This window comes from Gadus macrocephalus, chromosome 21 (genome assembly GCF_031168955.1).
Source record: "Gadus macrocephalus chromosome 21, ASM3116895v1".
Taxonomy (NCBI): Eukaryota; Metazoa; Chordata; class Actinopteri; order Gadiformes; family Gadidae; genus Gadus; species Gadus macrocephalus.
This window is the reverse complement of record NC_082402.1, coordinates 6,004,046-6,017,829: the sequence shown is the minus strand read 5'-3', so window position 1 is coordinate 6,017,829 and position 13,784 is coordinate 6,004,046.

Here is a 13,784-nt window from a genome sequence, read left to right as displayed (position 1 = left end):
CATTGTACGATGCACACCTTCAATGGCACACACACACACACACACACACACACACACACACACACGCACGCACGCACGCACGCACGCACGCACGCACGCACGCACGCACGCACGCACGCGCGCGCGCGCGCGCGCGCACACACACAGCCTGTCTCTCACCCTGTGGTTGACGCTTCATCATCATGGACTTTTTCTCTCCTCCTCACAGTTTCATCATAACAGAGGCCGTCTCCGTATCAAATGTAACGTGAGGGTTGGTGTGCGTTAGCGTTAGAGTGCGGTTATTTGAAGTGACTCTCATATCCAGACCAGATGGGAGGAGGTAGTGTATGTGTGTGTGGTGGCGGGGGGGGGGGGGGGGGGGGGTTGCTGAAACAATTTCTATGGGCTTCCTAATGCGCTATTTTGAGGAATCGTGTAAAAAATTCGACCGCACAGATTTTTGAAGAACATTCGGCCGTATACTGTCCTTTTCTCCCACAGATGCCATCAATATGTCCTCTCGGTACACGCATACAAGCTCACCCACAGTAACGAGTGCAAGTTTTACAACAACCGTTGCAATCAGCAGCCAGCTACGGATCATCATCATTAACATCAGCGGGAAAACAGGGCTTACTCTGTATAAACCAGGCTTACAGTGGCTCAGGGGGGTGGTCTGTGTGTGTGTGTGTGTGTGTGTGTGTGTGTGTGTGTGTGTGTGTGTGTGTGTGTGTGTGTGTGTGTGTGTGTGTGTGTGTGTGTGTGTGTGTGTGTGTGTGTGTGGGAAACGATGACCGAGGTGCGATGACTGGGCCAGAGGATACAGGTCCCTGTGTGTGGTCTCCTAATATCAGCAGCCCCTATTGGGATGCATGCGTGCACCGTGTTGATATTTAAAAGCCTGGGAAGTTTGTTTAGAGTGGGTAACTGATACGTGGCCAATGGAAGCCATTCCTTCGATTTGGCACCGGCTGTGAGAGTACAAAGACTCCCGGCCTGCCATGTTTTGCCCAAGCTCTGGCCAGCCCTCCCCTACTGGGAGTTCACCACTCATACGTTCTGTGTGTTGGTCCTCGTGCCTTCGGGGGCCGGTAACAACGGTAGCCGGGGACCACACATGCTGTGGCCCCCGTCGTCCTTCGAGGCCCTAGCTTGCGGAGGGTTTTCTCTAGTTTCCGGGGACTAGTGACCTCTTATTGGAACGTTCAATAAACAAGCAGCAGCTGATATGCAGTGGCTGTGTTTAGGTTGGGGTGCGGGGGGGGGGGGGGGGGGGGTCAGGGGTATGGGGGGGGGGGGGAATAGGTTTTTCATGACAAGAACGGACCGTTTGAAGAACAGCACATACGCCACGACCCCTCCCCGTTGTACAGAAAAATCTGCTCTTACTGGAAGCTTCTGGAAGACTAGAAGCATTCCCATGAAATGTTTTTCCCCTCCTGAAACATTTTTGTGGATTCTTCCTTGAATTGCCAGGGGTTTGAGACTCCCTGTGCTTTATGGGATGTCTCCCTCTCCCTCATCAAATATGAATCCTTCTTTCTCTCCCACTGTGTGTTATTCTAAGTGGATGCCTTGTTTTCTGGAAGCCCTCCGAAACAAGACATGAAACGAAAGCATTGACTTGAGAAGGGTTTTGTGAAAGCGCCAGCACGTTTCACAAAATGCATGTTTTTTTTTTGTTTGGTTTTCAGACGTGTGCGTGTGTGTGTGTGTGTGTGTGTGTGTGTGTGTGTGTGTGTGTGTGTGTGTTTGTGTGGGGAGGCGGGGAGAGGTCTTTGCACCTTTTCGTTTTGATGTCCACCATTTGACACAACCCTCACACCACCCACGTCTCCTCCCATGTGAGAAACGCCGCTTGAATCTCGCTTTCATCGCCCTCATTCTTTGTCCGTACAAAGTGGGATGCCTAATCCTGTAATGAATGTCTTCTTCTGTTGCCACACACACACACACACACACACACACACACACACACACACACACACACACACACACACACACACACACACACACACACACACACACACATTCCAGTGCCGGGAACACTGGGAACAGCTGGGGCTTTGAACCTCGTGGTCAGGTGTTGTGGGCTTTGATCATCTGAGTACACAACATAAATAAGTCCAGGTGCTTGTCTTTTTTTCCTGTCCGTTTTTGTTTTCATTGCTAAAATGTAGCCCGGCAGAAGACAAGAAGAGTTTGGTTTATCGCTTAAAGACTTTGAGCAGAGAGTTCTGCAAAGTTCACTGGCCGTCACTTACCATTATTATTTTTTGATTTAGTTACAAATCAAAATCATATTGTGAAACATATCTCAGTGTGAAAGTTGTACTTTCTCAGTTGGATCTCAGAGTAACAGCCCAAGAGTAACAATCCCATGTTTTGACAGAACAGATTTACCTCTGTAGCGCTCATAAAAGCGATTCTTCTCCGCCTTCACTACATGCATGTGATTGGATAAGTATTTAGTCATTTTTTGTTGACAAACACTGTTCCATGACTTTCCTGGGACCCCAAGACACATCCAAACACAAGATCTACAGCGTGTGACCGCTCAAACCAATACCGCATCAGCGCTCACGAGCACTCGGCATCCAGGAGAACGTCTCGCGCATCAGCGAGCGAAACAATTGAGTCTTTTGTGTGTCACGTCCAACAAAATCTATTATCGTATCAACAGACAGCCCAAGAACAGTACTAAAAGACAGACATCCTCGCCGTCGAACCTCGGTTGTAGTTGGCGTGCGACGCTGCAAAGGAATTCTGACACAGGACTTCAGGAGGAGTACAAAGAGAAAGGGGGAGGGAAAACCGTCTTCTCATGGATCTACTGTCATCTCGGAGCACTCTGCCATTTCTGGGATTCCTCCCAGATGACTTCGGCGTACCCAGAGCTGTCAGCTCTCGGATGTTTCATAATGACAACCCGAAGACTAAGTGAGCACGCCCATGACATCATGTCCTTTCTGTAGCGGCGACGAGGAACAAAGGCCTCCAGTGTGCTCCATTTTGTTTTTCTTTCGGAGAGAGGACCCTTCAAAAACCAACCATCAAAAATTGTTTTATTGAAAAAGAAAAATCACTAATAAAAGTGATTTATTAGCGACTAACCAGGCGAGAAGTGTGTTGATTATTACAGTGAGCGAGTGTCGATGGATATAATAGAATCAAAGAATCGTTTGCTGGTGTTTACTTGTTTTCTTTCGAAAACAATACTAAGACTTAACTTGTTGATAGATAGATACTTTATTAATCTCCTTGGGAAATTCAGGTATACAGTAGCTCACGACGTCAGTCAACAGACAGTACAATTGACAAGCAACTAAATGGACAAACAGCAAAAAGTCAATAAAATAAAGCTTTGAACCAGTCATTGGCTCTCCCTCTCGCTCTTCCTCCACGGGCAGGTGGCCTTCTGGGCCTCGAGGTCTGGAACGCTCCCCTCTTCGTGATTAACCAGAGTACGCATCTTATATTCTCATGTTACCTCTCATCACATCATCCTTTTATCACTTCTCGACTCCCATCCGAGCCCTTCGTCAACAAAGAACTCTCAAAATGAAATGATCATAAATCATTTCTCAGATGACGAACCAAAATGGATGTCCGTTATCTCAACGAGGGATTCTCACGGTATAAATAACGAACGGGGATCACCGCAATGAATTCCACCTGCAGTGTTGAGTCAACAGCTTTAAATCTGGCCATATCGTTGTCAAATGCAGGGCGCATAAATCAGCCCCACACACACACACACACACACACACACACACACACACACACACACACACACACACGCTTGTGTTCTGTGTTGGGTAATATTGTCTTTTAATCCGTTAGTTGTGTGTTCTCGGTACTTCTGCCAGTTCATTGGCTGATCTGTTGGTTTGTTGGTTGTGTGTACGTTGTTTTTGATGTCGCATATGTTGGTTGGGAAGTTTGAAATTCATGTGCATCTGTCTCATCGGAGACTGCAGACGCGCTGTCAAAACATCAACTCGTCAGATTGAAATGCGCTCATGGCTCTTAAAGGGGATGGGAGCTGGCACTCTGATTGGTTTATTGCACGGTACGCCCAAACCACACCTACGGGTAATTAGGCTACTTCAGACCAACCCTCACCCTTCTGACTTGCGTTTCAGACCGTTAAAATAGGGCCCCTAGTTTGTGCGTGTGTGCGTGTGTGCGCGCGTGTGTGCGTGTGTGCGTGTAAATCAGTCATCTTAATTTTCTTTCACATGCTGTTGGTTCATTATTGACCGTGTAGCCTTTTAAATATTCGAGGAAGTTGAGCTTGAGCAGGACGGTTTATATATTTATATAAATATTCAGAGTTATAATGGGTGAAACAGAAGTCGCGCGAGCATGCTCTGCACTTATCAATCCTTCGTCAGATGCTATTGGTCGTCCAGGCTGAACGCGGACTTCACCGGTGAGCTCACCAGTCATGTGTCTGTCGTCACCTCACGTCCACCAATGTGTATTTACCGGCTCTCGAGCGTCATGGCCCCGCAAACCTCTCAGGGGCCAAGGGCCAAGGCAAACAGCAGGGAAGAGAGACGCTAAGATTTTGGTCAGTCAGATATAATTTTTCGTTGCTAGAGACAATTTCATCACTGATTCTGCAGTTTGCTGTCGCTAGGCTGAAGCTTCTTGTGAATCAAAACTGGCTTCCAAAGTGTCGAAATGTGCAGGTTCTGCTAAGAAAGAGCGGTGGTGGGGGACTTCCGATATCTATATTTTTTTCATGCTTTGAATATTGCTTAGTCAAATTCTTAGTCAAAATGTGTCATATATCTTATCCATCTGCTTGGTTTTGCTATTTTTCCTCTCGCTCCGAGGCCGAAGTAATATCAGAAATTGTGATTAGTTCGTAGAAGGAACCAGATCTGATCAGAAGTAGCCGACAATACTCAGCAGCACCCTCTCCTGGCGATGTGAGGCGCTGCTCTTGGTCTTTCACTGGTGGTTGGAAGGATGCCATCCTTGTGTTTGTACGTATGCATTCTTCTCCCTGTGTGTATTCATGAAATTCAATCAACAGGCATATTCAGAAAGAGTAACTGTATATATACAGGCCTTCCTTCAATGCGTGAGTCTGTGTCTTTGTTCTTAGCTTTTCTAGGACATCAGCGATCAGAATGATGTCTAATTTCCATTGCCAAACTTAATCTGATCCATCATAAAGTTGAATGGGAAGAATGTCTTTGCTCAGAATTGTTAAAGGGGACATATTATACCACCAGGTGTGAGTGTGATTAGCCTTACAAGCCGTTTCGAAAATCTGCCCCATATGACATCAGTAGTGGGCGTGTCCAGCTAGATCTGCGCTGGATAGATGAGCAATGTTTACTTCAGTCCACAGGGTAGGCTGGTAGACTGATCTATCCAGCACAGATCTAGGTGGACACGCCCACTAGTGATGTCATATGGGGCAGATTTTCGAAACGGCTTGTAAGGCTAATCATACTCACACCGGGTGGGATAATATGTCCCCTTTAAGTGCTGCCTATTTTACAGTTTCAGAGATGTAAGCCTTTCATTGTCATAAGACGCAATGACAGTAATTTCCTCTTTCTCCACTGTGGCTTTTATAGTAAAAGTGATTTAATAATTCATAAATGATCCACTCTACTGCCAGTCATCTATGAAAAACTTAAAAGCAAAGAAGAAAACTGTTTGCGTTTGGTGCAATCGATTTAGGTGATATTTTCTTACAGGCAATAACTTGCAAGACACATCAGATATTTTAGGAATAGTTGCATTGTTAAAGGTAGAATGCAGAGGTTCAGTTAATATTTTCTCTGTTTTGTGTTCAATATTTCTGCACAGATGCATTCTGATAAAATCACAAATCTACTTTGTTTTGCAACCACATGCAATCATTGGACCAACCCTGAAGTGAGCAATTATGAAGTAGTTTCCTTATTTTTGTGTAACTTACCCTAATAATTAACAGCCTCATGGATTCCCAAATGTCTTTTTGTTCTTATGGTCAAAATTACCAGATGTTCATATTTAAGTTTTGGAAGCTATACAAAGATATTAAAAACTAGCATCACAAATCAAAGTCACAATCAGCGATCTGAAAATGGAGTGGCGAAGCTAACAGGAAATGTTGTTCCTAGTTGAGCCTGGACCACACATGAAATAATTTTCTGTTACTGTTGTCAAAAGGCAGCGCTATAAATCCCTCTTGCAAAAACTCAGGGTGGTCCAACAGATGAGCACGAGAACGGCATCCAACATTCCTGTACCAAGACATTTGTTTGATGGGAGCAGAAAAAAATAAATAGAAGGGACGGCCATGGGAAAATATTGAACCACTTTCGGATTGCGAACACTTTTTATAATGCTTTCTTCTTCTTGTTTAAATGAATTCCCTTCAAGCACGACTACTGTTCTCTAAGATAATTAATTGAATCTGAAAACCCCGCCAGCACATTTTCGGGGAAAACAAAACGCAAACACGAAACGAAATCCCATCGGAATTGTGATTTTTTGATTCTCCAATTAAACGGTGACCACATCCGATTAGACAGATTCAATTTGTGTGCGGCCGAGTCTCGTGACATCCTCCACTCTGAATTTGTCCGAGGGGCATTCTGGCAGTCCCACAAATAAGATCCCATTAAGAAGAGGGAAGTAAAGTCAAGAAAAAAAATAAGTTAAAAGGGAAAGCAAGCGAGAAAAGTCCCCTCCCTCATCGGACTAAATAAGAACCAGCTGCGCGCCTGTTTACGGCGTCTCCCCAGAGGTATCCTCAATCTGTAGCAACGTGCTAATGAGCGCGCGACGACGTCGCTAGCCAACTTCCAGGGGCCATTAGCCAGCCTAGCGTTACCGCGACAACGCCAACGCCGCACAACCAGAGCCTGATTGGGTGATTCAACTGGACGCAGCGGCCACGCTTGATTGGTTTCTCGTATAATTGACTACGTTTCGCCGAGATTGCAAATGTTTTTATACGCCTTAAACCACACAAAGGGGCCTTTTTGTGGGCGACCGCAGCGCCAAAAAAAACGTGGTCATCGACGTATGAGAGCCGTGCCTTTGGGGGGTTAGTTTATCAAACGAACGGTGAGCGCATTGGCTCGCTGGCACCGCCGCTAATGTCCGCTCGCCTATTCACCATAGAAGGAACACCTGCCAGTGGATGGAAAGTCATTAGCAGCGCTGTTTATCTTGTGACGCATTGTGTTTTGATGTGTGGGAAAGGTCTTGGCTCGGGGGCAGACCTCCCCGGTGGCAGCAGAGGCGTCCTATGTCCACGTTATGCTAACATCACATTCCAGAAAACAGGTAAACATTGGGCCGTTCTGTCGCCCTGGAGTAGTAGGAGTTAGGCTGTGGCCAAGGCCCTACAGAGGAGAGGGGGTTACGATCCAGAGAGAGAGAGAGGACAGATGCACACACACACACACACACACACACACACACACAGAGAGAAAGAGAGCGATCTCGAAGCCAAAAATCTGAAAGAAATGGAGACTAGCGTGTAGCATGCGGTGGAGCTTCTGTGCTGTGTCACATCGGTTGCATGTGCGCCCACCATAAGGACTTGACTTGATCCAATATATTCACAACACAAAACCACACACCCAGAAACCATTTAGGGGGAGAAGAACCCAAACTGAAGAAGAAGAAGAAGAGCGGGGATTAGAAGATGGTGGTCCCGGGACGGGGCCAGTAGGGCAGAACCACGCGTCTGTTTGCTGTTTGCCTTCTGTAAACATAACAAATCACAGATGACCACGTTTACCGCCCTGTGGAGCCGGAGCAAGACTACAGGAACAACACAAGTGGGGGGGGGGGGGGGGGGGGGGGGATCTAATCGTTGTTGTACTTGGAAGGTTGGGAGGAGCTGGTGAGGGAAGAGATCTGGGAAGCGTGGTTCTCCTACCAGCCCCCCCGTGCCTCCCCCGTTGGGCCAGAGTCAAACTGCCTTTCACAACACACAACATTGGGTTAGGTGTAATTACAGAGAACGCTAACAGGCCCCTGTTGTTTAGAGGGGGTTCAGCGCTCCGCTCACACGTTATCACTGGGAGGAAGGGAGGGAGAGGGACGCCGTGTTCGTCCCAGGCCTTGGAGAGTCACTGTCCCTGTAGGAGGGAAGCCGGCCAGCGACATTCTTAGAGTGGCCTCATCTCCGCTGTGTTGGAGCGTGTTGAGGGAATTTTTGTGTAACTTTAAGTGTGTGTGTGTGTGTGTGTGTGTGTGTGTGTGTGTGTGTGTGTGTGTTTGAAAATAAGTATCTGATGCAACAGCAAAATTCAGTAAAACGTTTTTTTTGTTTGCGCTCTTATTGTGTAGTACGTAAGTGTTTGGGAAAGGTTGTTAGGTTCAACATGATCTCGGATATAGCATTCCTTCTATGTTAAAGCAGCACACACGCAACACACACACACACACACACACACACACACACACACACACACACACACACACACACACACACACACACACACACACACACACACACACACACACACACACACACACACACACTTCAGAAGGGCATTTAAATAAGTATGCACGTGCTGATTTTAAACCTTTACAGACAGATTTTTACTGTTTACTTACACGTGCTATCCCAGTTTGTGTTGGCGTTACGATACCAAATATATCAGATGACACACTGGCACATTCCCGCTTCAAGCAACACGATGGACAGGAAGAGAATTCAGATTTAAACCCATCTGCCATCAGTCTTTAAGAGCATTCTCAAATCTGATTGGTGGATAAGGGATAACAACGGCCGAGTCAAACCTATTCCCTTGTGTTCCTTGCCTCAGCCCTCCAGAATCTCTGTTCTCGACGGTCCCCGAGCCATGTTGCATCACGCAGAATCACGGCTGATCCGCCTGGACATCCCTTAACACTTCCAACCGATAGGCCAACGAGGAGAGATAAACAAAACAATGTCCAAGTCCCATTTTCTTTTCAAGGTATGTTGACAAAACATGACATGTAAAACAAGCACATAAGATGGAGAAGTCGATTCATGCAGGTGGTTGTGACACATCAGGCCTCGTTTCCAGCAGTGTTGCTCCCTCTGCTGCTGCCTGTTAACGGGGAACAGTTTAGAGTATTTGTTGCTGTTGTTACGGTTGATTTATATTGCACAACATGTACACAGAGTGAAGCTTTGTTGGAGGGCCTCACTTGCCTCATGTAGGCCAACGCCACACTCACACTCACGCAACCATTCTGCCACAGTGGCGCAGATGCAAGCACACAAGCATACGCTAAACGCACGCGTACAAACTCACACGTCCAGGCATCAAAGGCACACATGCACTGGCATACACATCCCTCAAAGCTGCACAAATCTATAGTTGCAAACACACGCACGCACGCACGCACGCACGCACACACACACACACACACACACACACACACACACACACACACACACACACACACACACACACACACACACACACACACACACACACACACACACACACACACACACACACACACACACACGCTCACACACACAGGCTCTCACACACACACACACACACACCAGCCGTGGGAGTCACCAGGTCTTGCGCCGATGAAGGGGGGGGGGAATAAAGCAAACGTGTTTCTCATTCAGCCCATGGAGTCGTAGCCTGCCTTTGCTTATTCTCGTAACTTGGCAACGGCGAGGCTCAAATATCTCGTTACTAATAGGATGGTAATTACAGCAGCATTGCCAGCGTACGATTTTTTGACTTTTTCTTGCCTTTCTTGCTGAATGAAGAGCATTCTCTGGCCCGGATTCAGCAGTTATGTTAAACAAAAGATACCTTATTAGCAGAAAGGCCGCTTTAATAAATCAACGGATATCCTATGCATGAAGAGTATAAACAGTCAGTGTCTAGCAGAAAAGAGTTCCATCTCTGAGCAGCGATAAGTTATGAGGAGCTGTGCTGTAAACTGTTGATGTGCTTTGAAGCGCTGCGGGTTAGCGAGACTTTTACCGTCAAAATACTTTGATCGTTGCACATCCTTCTTTATCCCTCAGATGTTTTTGGGCCTTTTGAGCACATTAGGAACTAGGATACAACACATCACTTGGTCGAACAGTGGTTAGCAGCACTGTGTTGTCTCACAGCAAGAAGGTCCTTGGTACAAACCCTGGTGGGGGGGGGGGGGGGGTAATATTCTTGCCGGTGCCATTGACCGAGGCACTAAACTTGGAGTTGGTCCCCGGGCGCTGCACTGCGAGTGCTGGTCATTGCTGCTAGTGATGGGTCCAATGCTACTAGTGCTAGTGATGGGTCCAATGCTACTAGTGCTAGTGATGGGTCCAATGCTACTAGTGCTAGTGATGGGTCCAATGCTACTAGTGCTAGTGATGGGTCCAATGCTACTAGTGCTAGTGATGGGTCCAATGCTACTAGTGCTAGTGATGGGTCCAATGCTACTAGTGCTAGTGATGGGTCCAATGCTACTAGTGCTAGTGATGGGTCCAATGCTACTAGTGCTAGTGATGGGTCCAATGCTACTAGTGCTAGTGATGGGTCCAATGCTACTAGTGCTAGTGATGGGTCCAATGCTACTAGTGCTAGTGATGGGTCCAATGCTACTAGTGCTAGTGATGGGTCCAATGCTACTAGTGCTAGTGATGGGTCCAATGCTACTAGTGCTAGTGATGGGTCCAATGCTACTAGTGCTAGTGATGGGTCCAATGCTACTAGTGCTAGTGATGGGTCCAATGCTACTAGTGCTAGTGATGGGTTAAATGCTACTAGTGCTAGTGATGGGTCCAATGCTACTAGTGCTAGTGATGGGTTAAATGCTACTAGTGCTAGTGATGGGTCCAATGCTACTAGTGCTAGTGATGGGTTAAATGCTACTAGTGCTAGTGATGGGTCCAATGCTACTAGTGCTAGTGATGGGTTAAATGCTACTAGTGCTAGTGATGGGTCCAATGCTACTAGTGCTAGTGATGGGTTAAATGCTGCTAGTGCTAGTGATGGGTTAAATGCTTCTAGCGCTGCTAGTGATGGGTTAAATACTCCCTGTGATGGGTTAAATGCTCCTAGTGATGGGTTAACTACTCTTTGTTCTGCTAGTGATTGAGTGGTTGAAGGCAGAGTCCTCCATTTCCTTCGGGATAAAGTATTAAAATAAGAAGAATATTACAGACGGGCATCACACTAACACAAAACAGGCCTATTGTTGGTATATTTTGGTAAGGACCCCGACCCTAAAAGTTGAAAAGGCAGTATTTCCGGAGCCACAGGTAGGCTTCAGAGGGAGTTAAAGGTTACGTGAATCACAGTGAAAAGACGATTACTTTCTATTACCGCCCACTATTACTGAAGAACTGCATGACCGCTTGATTTATAATAACATGTTTTTTGTGAGTTACGACCGAATGCAAACGGGAATATTCACGGATTTGTAACCCGATCTGTGAGGTTAAAGTGGACCGTTTTCTGCACACGATGCATTAAATACGCCTTTTTATTTCGGGATTATATGTCGACCTTTGTCGTAAAAGTGTAATGGTAAAAAAAGAATGCACCCTTTGCTTCATTCTGACCCTGTGCTTTTAGCGATGCGTATCTCACACACACACACACACACACACACACACACACACACACACACACACACACACACACACACACACACACACACACACACACACACACACACACACACACAGTTGCAAAAACACAGACATACACATGTACACAGTAGTGTGTGCGCACACACTTCAATTTAGAGAGACACACGCACCCACGCACGCACCCATGCACGCACGCACACACTTAAAATTAGAGAGACACACACGCATCCACACACACACACACACACACAGACACTTAATGTTAGAGAGAGAGAGAGAGAGAGAGAGAGAGACACACACACAACCTTAAAGTTAGAGACAGAGAAAAAAAGACACACACACACACACACACACACACGCATACACTTAAAGTTAGAGTGAAAGACACACACACACACACACACACACACACACACACACACACACACACACACACACACACACACACACACACACACACACACACACACACACACACACACACACGGTGTGCAGGGTGAAATGAGAGTTGGCGCTAACAACGCTCTGGAGTTGAGCACCCTGTCCACCGGGGTCTACGGTTCAGCCCAGACACTTCACAATAAAACGACCCAAAAGGGGAAGAGAAGTCCCATTAAGTCAAGACATCGCTCGTGAATCTCTGCTGCACGCGCCCAGGACCTCGGGGCCTCTGGGTCTCCAATGGCAGCCTCTCAGTAGTTACCTGGGGGGAAAGAATCCAGCTCGTATGTCCACTCTCTGCTTGCTGAGGTCTCTCTCCCCTTCCCCCTGATGCTGCATACATAACCCGCATGCACACACACACACACACATGCATACACGTGCATGCTTGCACACACACACACACACACACACACACACACACACACACACACACACACACACACACACACACACACACACACACACACACACACACACACACACACACACACACACACACACACACATCCCGAGTCCACAAGCAAAGAAAAAGCATTGGTTTACGAGCAAGAAAGGTTACACAACCGGCACGCCCCCGTCTGGTTTCCTTGGTTACCTGCGATGCTGTCTCTGGCCTGCGACTCCATCTATCCATCAATCCTGTATTTCACAGAGGGCTTTTTATTTAGTTTGATTCTGCTTTACGGGGAGCCAGGATTCGGCTCACCTGGTTTAAATGGAGAGAGTTTACAGGGAGGGAAAGTCGAGATGGACAAGCGGCAGGAAACCGCTAAAACCAAAATACTGGCAACGCTGACCTCGAGACAATAGTCTTTTCTGTCCCTTTATTGTCTTTACCATTGTGTGTGTGTGTGTGTGTGTGTGTGTGTGTGTGTGTGTGTGTGTGTGTGTGTGTGTGTGTGTGTGTGTGTGTGTGTGTGTGTGTGTGTGTGTGTGTGTGTGCAAGCCTGGATGTGTGTGTGTGTGTGTGCGTGCCTGGATGTGTGTCTGTATGTGCCTGGATATATGTGTGTGTCTGTGTGTACACGTGTATTCGTGTGTGAGTCTTGCCAAGGGTAGGCTATGCTAGACGAACCATAGGATAGAGTGTCGACTGCTGGGGGCAACCTGCTGGGACCACTCGTGTGTTGTGTGTATCCACACCAACGCTGACGGCTTTAAGGCCCTCCGAGATTGGCTGTGGTTTAACACACACACACACACACACACACACACACACACACACACACACACACATTAATACGCACACACACATATTAATACGCACACGCACATATTAATACGCACTTATATTAAAACACCCACACCCACACACATTTACACTCCCACATTAATTCACACACATTTTTACACACCCACGCACACTCCATTAGTGTCAGCAGAAGACACGGTGTGCCGTAATATAACGCAGGGTTTGATTAAGACCTCCCGTTGGTTTGTTTAGCTATTAAGGCTCTGAAGTTGATGTGTTTACATAATTGCTCGCCCCTCCACTCGTTCTTTTTCCAGGCTCTACGGCTGCTGGCGCTTGTGTGTGTGTGTGTCCGTGTGAATGTGTGTGGGTTTATTTTCTGCATATTTATGTGCATGCATGTAAGTGTATATGTATGTGTATGCATGTAGGATTCTGGTGTGTGCGCATATGGTCATGTGGTTGTGTGTGTGTGTGTGTGCATATGGTCGTGTGTGTGTGTGTGTGTGTGTGTGTGTGTGTGTGTGTGTGTGTGTGTGTGTGTGTGTGTGTGTGTGTGTGTGTGTGTGTGTGTGTGTGTGTGTGTGT